At 31.4% G+C, this 7,185-nt stretch overlaps 1 pseudogene; it reads left to right on the top strand.

Annotated features, from left to right (window-relative positions):
• The first annotated feature begins 6,173 nt into the window (after positions 1-6,173).
• On the top strand, positions 6,174-6,972 carry LOC118531089 (small ribosomal subunit protein eS24 pseudogene; annotated as a pseudogene).
• Positions 6,973-7,185: the final 213 nt, after the last annotated feature.

Here is a 7,185-nt window from a genome sequence, read left to right as displayed (position 1 = left end):
GATCATATTCTGAGGCTTGAGGCAGAATTCCAAAAGGCTGGAAGTGAAGACAGAACCACCCTGGCCACAGCCCCATTCTACTGCAAAAGCAGCTGCCCTCCCAAAAACATAGATTAACAATAAACTTCTCATCGGAGACAATGGAGGCCAGAAGGCAGTGGGGTGACATAAAAAGTGCTGAAAGAAAAACCTGTCAACAAATAACTTTATATTCAGCAAAACTATCCTTTAAAAACTGAATGTGAAAGAATGATACTCCCAGATAAAGACTGAGAGCATATGTTGCTAGCAGACCTATATTACAAGTAATAACAAAGGAAGTCTTTCAGGCTAAAAGGAAATGATGTCAGTTATTTGAATACACAGATGAAATGAAAATCACTGGAAATGGTAAATATGTAGATCAATATAAAAGATTAATATATTATATTTATTAATTACATATAAGTACATAAATACTTTGTTATCTTCTCTTGTTTTAAAAATGTACATTGCATAAAGCAATGATTATAACATTGTATTGCTGCATTTTAACATATATTGATGTAATGTATATGATTAGTATAAAGAGGGGATAGGAATTGCAGCAGTTCTATATTTTATTAAAATTGAGTGTATTAATATGATGAAGATTGTGATAAATTGAGGTGCATACAATAATCTTTATAACAACCACTAAGAAAACAACAAAAAATATAGTAAAAAAAATCTACAGAGGAATTAAAATAGAAACTTGAAATATTTATGTAACACACTAGAAGGCAGTAAATCAGGAATTGAGGAACAAAAAAGGTAGGAGACACAGAAGCCAAAAGAAAAATGACCTGTGTAAATCCAACCATATAAATAAATTACATTGACATGAATAGTGTAAATGCCCCAATCAAAAGGCAAAGATTATGACATTGGAATTTTTTAAAAAGAAAAAGCCAACTGTATGCTATCTATGGAAAACACACCTTAAATTCAGACACAAATAGGTAGAAAGTAAAGGATGGATAAACATTTACAATGCTAAGTAACAAGTGAGCTAGAGTGGCTATACTAATCTATGACAAAATAAACTTTGAAACAAGAAATATTACTAGAGATAAAGAGGAATATCTCATAATGATAAAAGGGTCAATATATACCATAAAGATATAACAATTACAAGTTTATATGCAACTAATTAAAAAGCCTCAAAATACATGAATCAAAAAATGATGGAACTGAAGGAGAAATAAACAATGCAATAATTAGAGATTTCAATAACTCACTCTCAATCATTGACAGAACAACTATACAGAAAATCAGTAATGATGTAAAAGACTTGAACAACACTATCAACCAACTTAACGTAATTAAACACATCATGTGTTTATTACTAGAGAATGCATATTCTTTTAAAGCAGACATGGAACATTCTCCAGAATGGGCTATATGTTAGGCATAAAACATAAAAAAAATTTATGTTCAATAAATTCAAATGGATTAAAATTATACAAAGTGTATTCTCTAACCACAATGGAACTAAATTAGAAATCAACAACAAAAAGAAATCTGGGGAAACCCAGTTACATGGAATTTAAATAATATACTTCCATATAATTGATGGCTCAAAGAAATAGTCATAAGGGTAACTATAAAATATTTGGAATTGAATGAAAACAAAAGCACAATATATTACATTTATGAAATGCAGTTAGAGCTGGCATTAAATGCCTAAAACAGAAAAGAAAAAAGTCTCAAATTAATAATTGACATCTACATTAAGAAACTAGGAAAAGAAGAGTAAAATAAATGACAGGAAACAGAAAAACAATGAAACCAAAAGTTGGTTCTTTGAAAAGATCAACAAAACTGACAACCTTTAGAATAACCAATCAAGAAAAGAATGGAGAAAAAGGAAACAAGCAAAATCAAGACTGAAAGAGGGAACATATTACTAACTCTACAAAAAACAAGAGAATTATAATATTATGAGCAACTTTAGGCCAAAAAAATAGATAACCTGGATGAAATTAACAGATTCTTAGAAAGATATTCCAAAAACTCATTCAAAAAGAAAAAAAAAAAAAAAACCTGAATAGACCTACAAGTAAAGAAATTGAATTAATAATTAAAATCTTCACCCAAAGAAAACCCAAGGCTAAGCTGGCTTCACTACAGAATATTATCAAATATTTAAAGAAGAAATATTACCAATTCTTCACAAATTTTCTCAAGATATAGAAAAGGAAGCATTCCCCAACTCATTCATTGAGGCCAGAATTACCCTGATAACAAAGGCAAAGACATTATAATGAAAGAAAAGTACAGACCAACATCCATCATGAATATAAATACAAAAATATTAAACATAATATTATCAAATTGAATTTACCAACATATCAACAAATTACATACTACACCAAGTGTATTCTTATCTTGTGGTTTATGCAGGAATACAATAAAGAGCATATATGAAAAATATACAGCTTGCATATACTGAAGGGTGAAAGACTGATTCTCACCTAAGATCATGAACTAGGCATGAATGTCTGCTTTCAATAAATCTATTTAACATCATACTGTATAGTCTGGACAGTAAAATAAAGTCTCCAAAAAAAAAAAGAAAGAAAGAAAGGAAAGAAAACACTACATGAAAAACTAATGATGTACTGTATGGTGACTAACATAATAAAAAAAAAGAAAAGAAAAGAAAGGCATTCAAATTAGAAAGGAAGAAATATAACTGTTTTTATTGATAAATGACATGATAATATATGTAGAAAATAACAAGTAATAAAAAAAAGAAAGCATAATATTGTAATACAATATAATATCTAACAATTTTAGCAAGGTCACAGAATCTAAGATCAGCATACAAATACCAGTTTTATTTCTACATACTAATAATGAAGAATCCAAAAATGAAATTAAGAAAACAATTCCATTCACAATAGTATCAAAAAGAATAAAATAATGGAACACAATATGGAGTCCAGAAATAGACCCAAACAAGCATGGCTTCCTAATTTTCAACGAAGATGCAAAAGTAATTAAAAGGAGAAGAGATACTCTTAACTGAATAGTATTGGTACAAATAGAACTCTTAGCAAAAAAATAATAATAATAATAATAATAATAAATCCACTTATACAAAAATAATTAACTCAATGGGGATCATAGATCTAAATGTAAAATGTTGTAGGGAGTTCAAGGAATTTGGGGGCTGATTAATGGAAAAGACATGGCCATGAAAAGACTTGACACAGACTTTATTGGGTGGAGGTTGGATATGGGGAACTCTCTCACAGTACAAAACCATCCAGAGGTTTACAGTAAGGCGGCCATCAATCAGGTGGGAGGAGGGCAAGGGGACCCCTGGGGAAAGGGGAGAATCAGAGAGGGGGCTTGGATGCCTAGGTGGTGTCACTCGGCCACACAGCAGAGAGCCTCTTGGTCAGAGAGCTCTTTGGGGTTTTATAATGTTACTAATTAATGTTCAGCAGATGCTGGGTGAGGTTTCACAGGGTATGCACAGCCAACAGGCTCTACATATGCTTGTTTAGGGCTATTTTTAAAAATAATAGGGTGTGCATCAAAAACTAATGATGTAATGTATGGTGATTAACATAACAATAAAAAAATTTTTTAAATATTAGGGTGTGCAAAAACTTACAACAATGGGTTTGGCACCAATGGCTTTGGAGCTGATAAGTCTCAGCCTGCAGTGAAGAAATAAACGATGTGGGGGTCCAATAAACAAAAGCCATCTTTTGGTCATTTATATAACAAATGTTAAACCATAAATTTTTTAGGAGAAAATCTTTGTGACTCAGATTTATGCGAAGAGTTCTTAGACATGACACCAAAAGCAAGATTCACTAAAAATAATTTGGTAAGTTGAACATTAAAAACTTTTGTTCTATGGAAGACCCTGTGAATGGAATGAAAATACAAACTACAGACTAGGAGAAAATACTGGCAAATCATACATCCTAGAAAGTAGGCGTATCTATAACATATAGAGAATCCTCTACACTCAACAATAAGAAAACAAAAAAATCCAAGTAGAAAATGGGCAAAGATTTGAATAAAAACTTCATAAAAATGGATAAACAGCAAGTAAGCACATGTTCAACTTCACTAGCCATTGGACAAATACAAACTAAAGCCAGAATGAGATACCACTGTATCCCTATTAGGACAGCTAAAATTAATGCTGCCCATACTAAGTGCTTACAAAAATGTGGCGCAATTAGACCTCTTAGATATTGCTGGCTGGAATGCAAAATGGGAGAGCATTCAGAAAAAAAATATGGCAGTTTCTTAGAAAGTTAAACATACACTACCATACAATTGAGAAATCATAATCCTGAGTGTTAATCCTAGAAAATTAAAAACATGTTCACATAAGAATTGACATGAATGTTCACAGCAGCTTTACTTGTAATAGCCCAAAACTGAAACAATCTAAATGTTCTTCAGTGGACAAATGGAAAAATGAACTATGTACATCCATACAATGAAATATTACTCAGCAATAAAAGTAACAATCCAACGATCACGCAACATCATGGATGGATCTCAAGAGCATTATATTTAGTGAAAAAGCTAGACACAAAGATGATGTGTTGTGAAATGCCAGAAAATGTAATTTATAGAGACAGAAAGCAGATTAGTTATTGCCTAGAGCTGAAGTTGTAATGGGGGTTAACTGAAAATGAGTATGAGGGACATTTGAGGGATGGCAGAAATGGACTGTGGTAATAATTGTACAACTCTATAAACTTACTGAGAACCACTCAGTTGTGTATTTCCACTGGGTAAATAATACCTAAGTAAAGCTGTTTTTCAAAAAGCATAATTGGCTGTATAAAATATGACAATGTAGAATAGGGTTTATAACATGTAAAAATAAACTGTATCTCACAATAGCACAAGGGTAGGGAGAAGAGAAATGGCAGTATACTATTGTAAAGTTTTCATATGTAAAATGGTATAATATTACTTGAAAATAGTCTGTCATAAGTTAAAAGATCTATATTATAAACCCTAAAGTTGAAATAACAAAACAAAGAGTTATGTATTATACACTAACAAAGGAGACAAAATGGAATCACACATGTGCGTGCACGCACACACACATACACACACACACAAACCTTCAATCCAAAAGAAAGCAGAAGAAAAAGGGAACAAAAAATAAATGAGACAAAGAGAAAAGAAATAGCAAGATTATCAGTTTAAATTTAACCATATTAATAATTATATTAAATGTAAATTGCCTACATACACCAATTAAAAAACACAGACTATCAGATTAGATTTTAAAAATCAAAACTCATGTGTTTGCTGCCTACAAGAAAACACTTCAAATATTAAGACATAAATAGGTAAAAGTAAAAGGATGCTACCACTAATGAAAAGAAATCTAGGGTAGATATATTAAAATCAGACAAAGTATATTTTAGAGCAAAGAATATTACCAAGGGTAAATAAAATCATTTCCTAATGATAAAGGGGTCATTTCCTGAAGAGCACATGACAATCCTAAACAATATGTGCCTAATAACTGATCTTCAAAACTCATGAAGCAAAAACTAAACAAGTCACAAGGAGAAATAGACAAATCCACAGTAATAATTTATTTCAAAACCCATTTAAATAACTCACAGAACAAAAAGAAAATCAGCAAATACATAGAAGATCTGAACAACAATATAAATCAATTTGATGTAACTGACATCCTCAGAGCACTCTGGCAAAAACAGCAAGATTTTTACATTCTTTTTCAGTACCTGGAACACTTACCCAAATAGATCATATTCTGAGCAATGAAATAAGGGTTAATAAATTTAAAATATCTGTGTCATACAAAATACATCCTCTGACTGCAATAGAATTAAATTAGAAATCAATGTTCTAATTTTGTTTGAAAATTACCATGATAAAAATATTTTCTTTTTTTTATTATGTTATGTTAATCACCATACATTACATCATTAGTTTTTGATGTAGTGTTAAATTAAAAAAAAAAAAAGAAAAGAAATCAGTAACAGAAAGATAATCTGGAAAATCCTCCAAATATGTGAAAACAAAATGAAACACTTCTAAAATAATACATGGCTCAAAGAAGAAATCAGGGAAATTATAAAATTATAAATTATAGTGTGTTTTGAACTAAATAGAGATGAAAATGTAACATGTCAAAATTTGTTGGAAGTGGGAAAAGGATCTTCAGTGCTTACTTACCTCACCACAGGTACAAAAATTAGGTCACAGACCTAAACATAAAATCTAAACTATAAAACTTCCGGAATAAATCATAAGAGAAAAATCTTTGTGATCATGGGAAAGGTAAGATTTCTTACACAGGAAACAAAAAGTACTGACCATGAAAGAACATAAAAAGATAGACTTCATCGAGATTAAAAACATCTCCTTCTCAAAAGACAGTTAAGATCATGGTGAGTCTCCCCAGAGCCATGCAGTTATCCGAACGACACAGTAACTATCCGGACCAGGAAGTTCATGACTAACCAACTATTTCAGCAGAAACAGATGGTCATTGATGTCCTTCACCCCGGAAAGACAACAGTACCTAAGACAGAAATTCGGGAAAAACTGGCCAAAATGTACAAGACCACACCAGATGTCATATTTGTGTTTGGATTCAGAACCCATTTTGGTGGTGGCAAGACAACCGGCTTTGGCATGATATATGATTCCTTGGATTATGCAAAGAAAAATGAACCCAAACACAGACTTGCAAGACATGGCCTGTATGAGAAGAAAAAGACATCAAGAAAACTGCAAAAGGAACACAAGAACAGAATGAAGAAAGTCAGGGGGACTGCAAAAGCCAATGTCGGTGCTGGCAAAAAGTGAGCTGGAGATTGGACAACAGAAGGAGTAAAGATGCTGCAGTGGCTTTATCTGGTTGTGCAGATTTTTCATGAGAGGATCAATAAACTAAGAATGTTAACGTGAAAAAAAAAAAAAGACAGTTAAGGAAAAGAATGAGCCAAAAACTAGGAGAAAATATTTGCAAAACATATATCTGATAAAGGACTCATATTCAGAATATTTAAATAACTCTCAAAATAAATAGTTTTAAAAGTCTATTTTTAAAAATTGAGAAAAATATTTGAACAAACACTTCACCAAAGAAGATATACAGATAACAAAATAGGTACATCAGAAGATGCTCAATGT

Source organism: Halichoerus grypus, chromosome 15 (genome assembly GCF_964656455.1).
Source record: "Halichoerus grypus chromosome 15, mHalGry1.hap1.1, whole genome shotgun sequence".
Lineage (NCBI taxonomy): Eukaryota > Metazoa > Chordata > Mammalia > Carnivora > Phocidae > Halichoerus > Halichoerus grypus.
The sequence above is the reverse complement of the archived record's forward strand: the minus strand, read 5'-3'. Positions and strand labels throughout refer to the sequence as shown.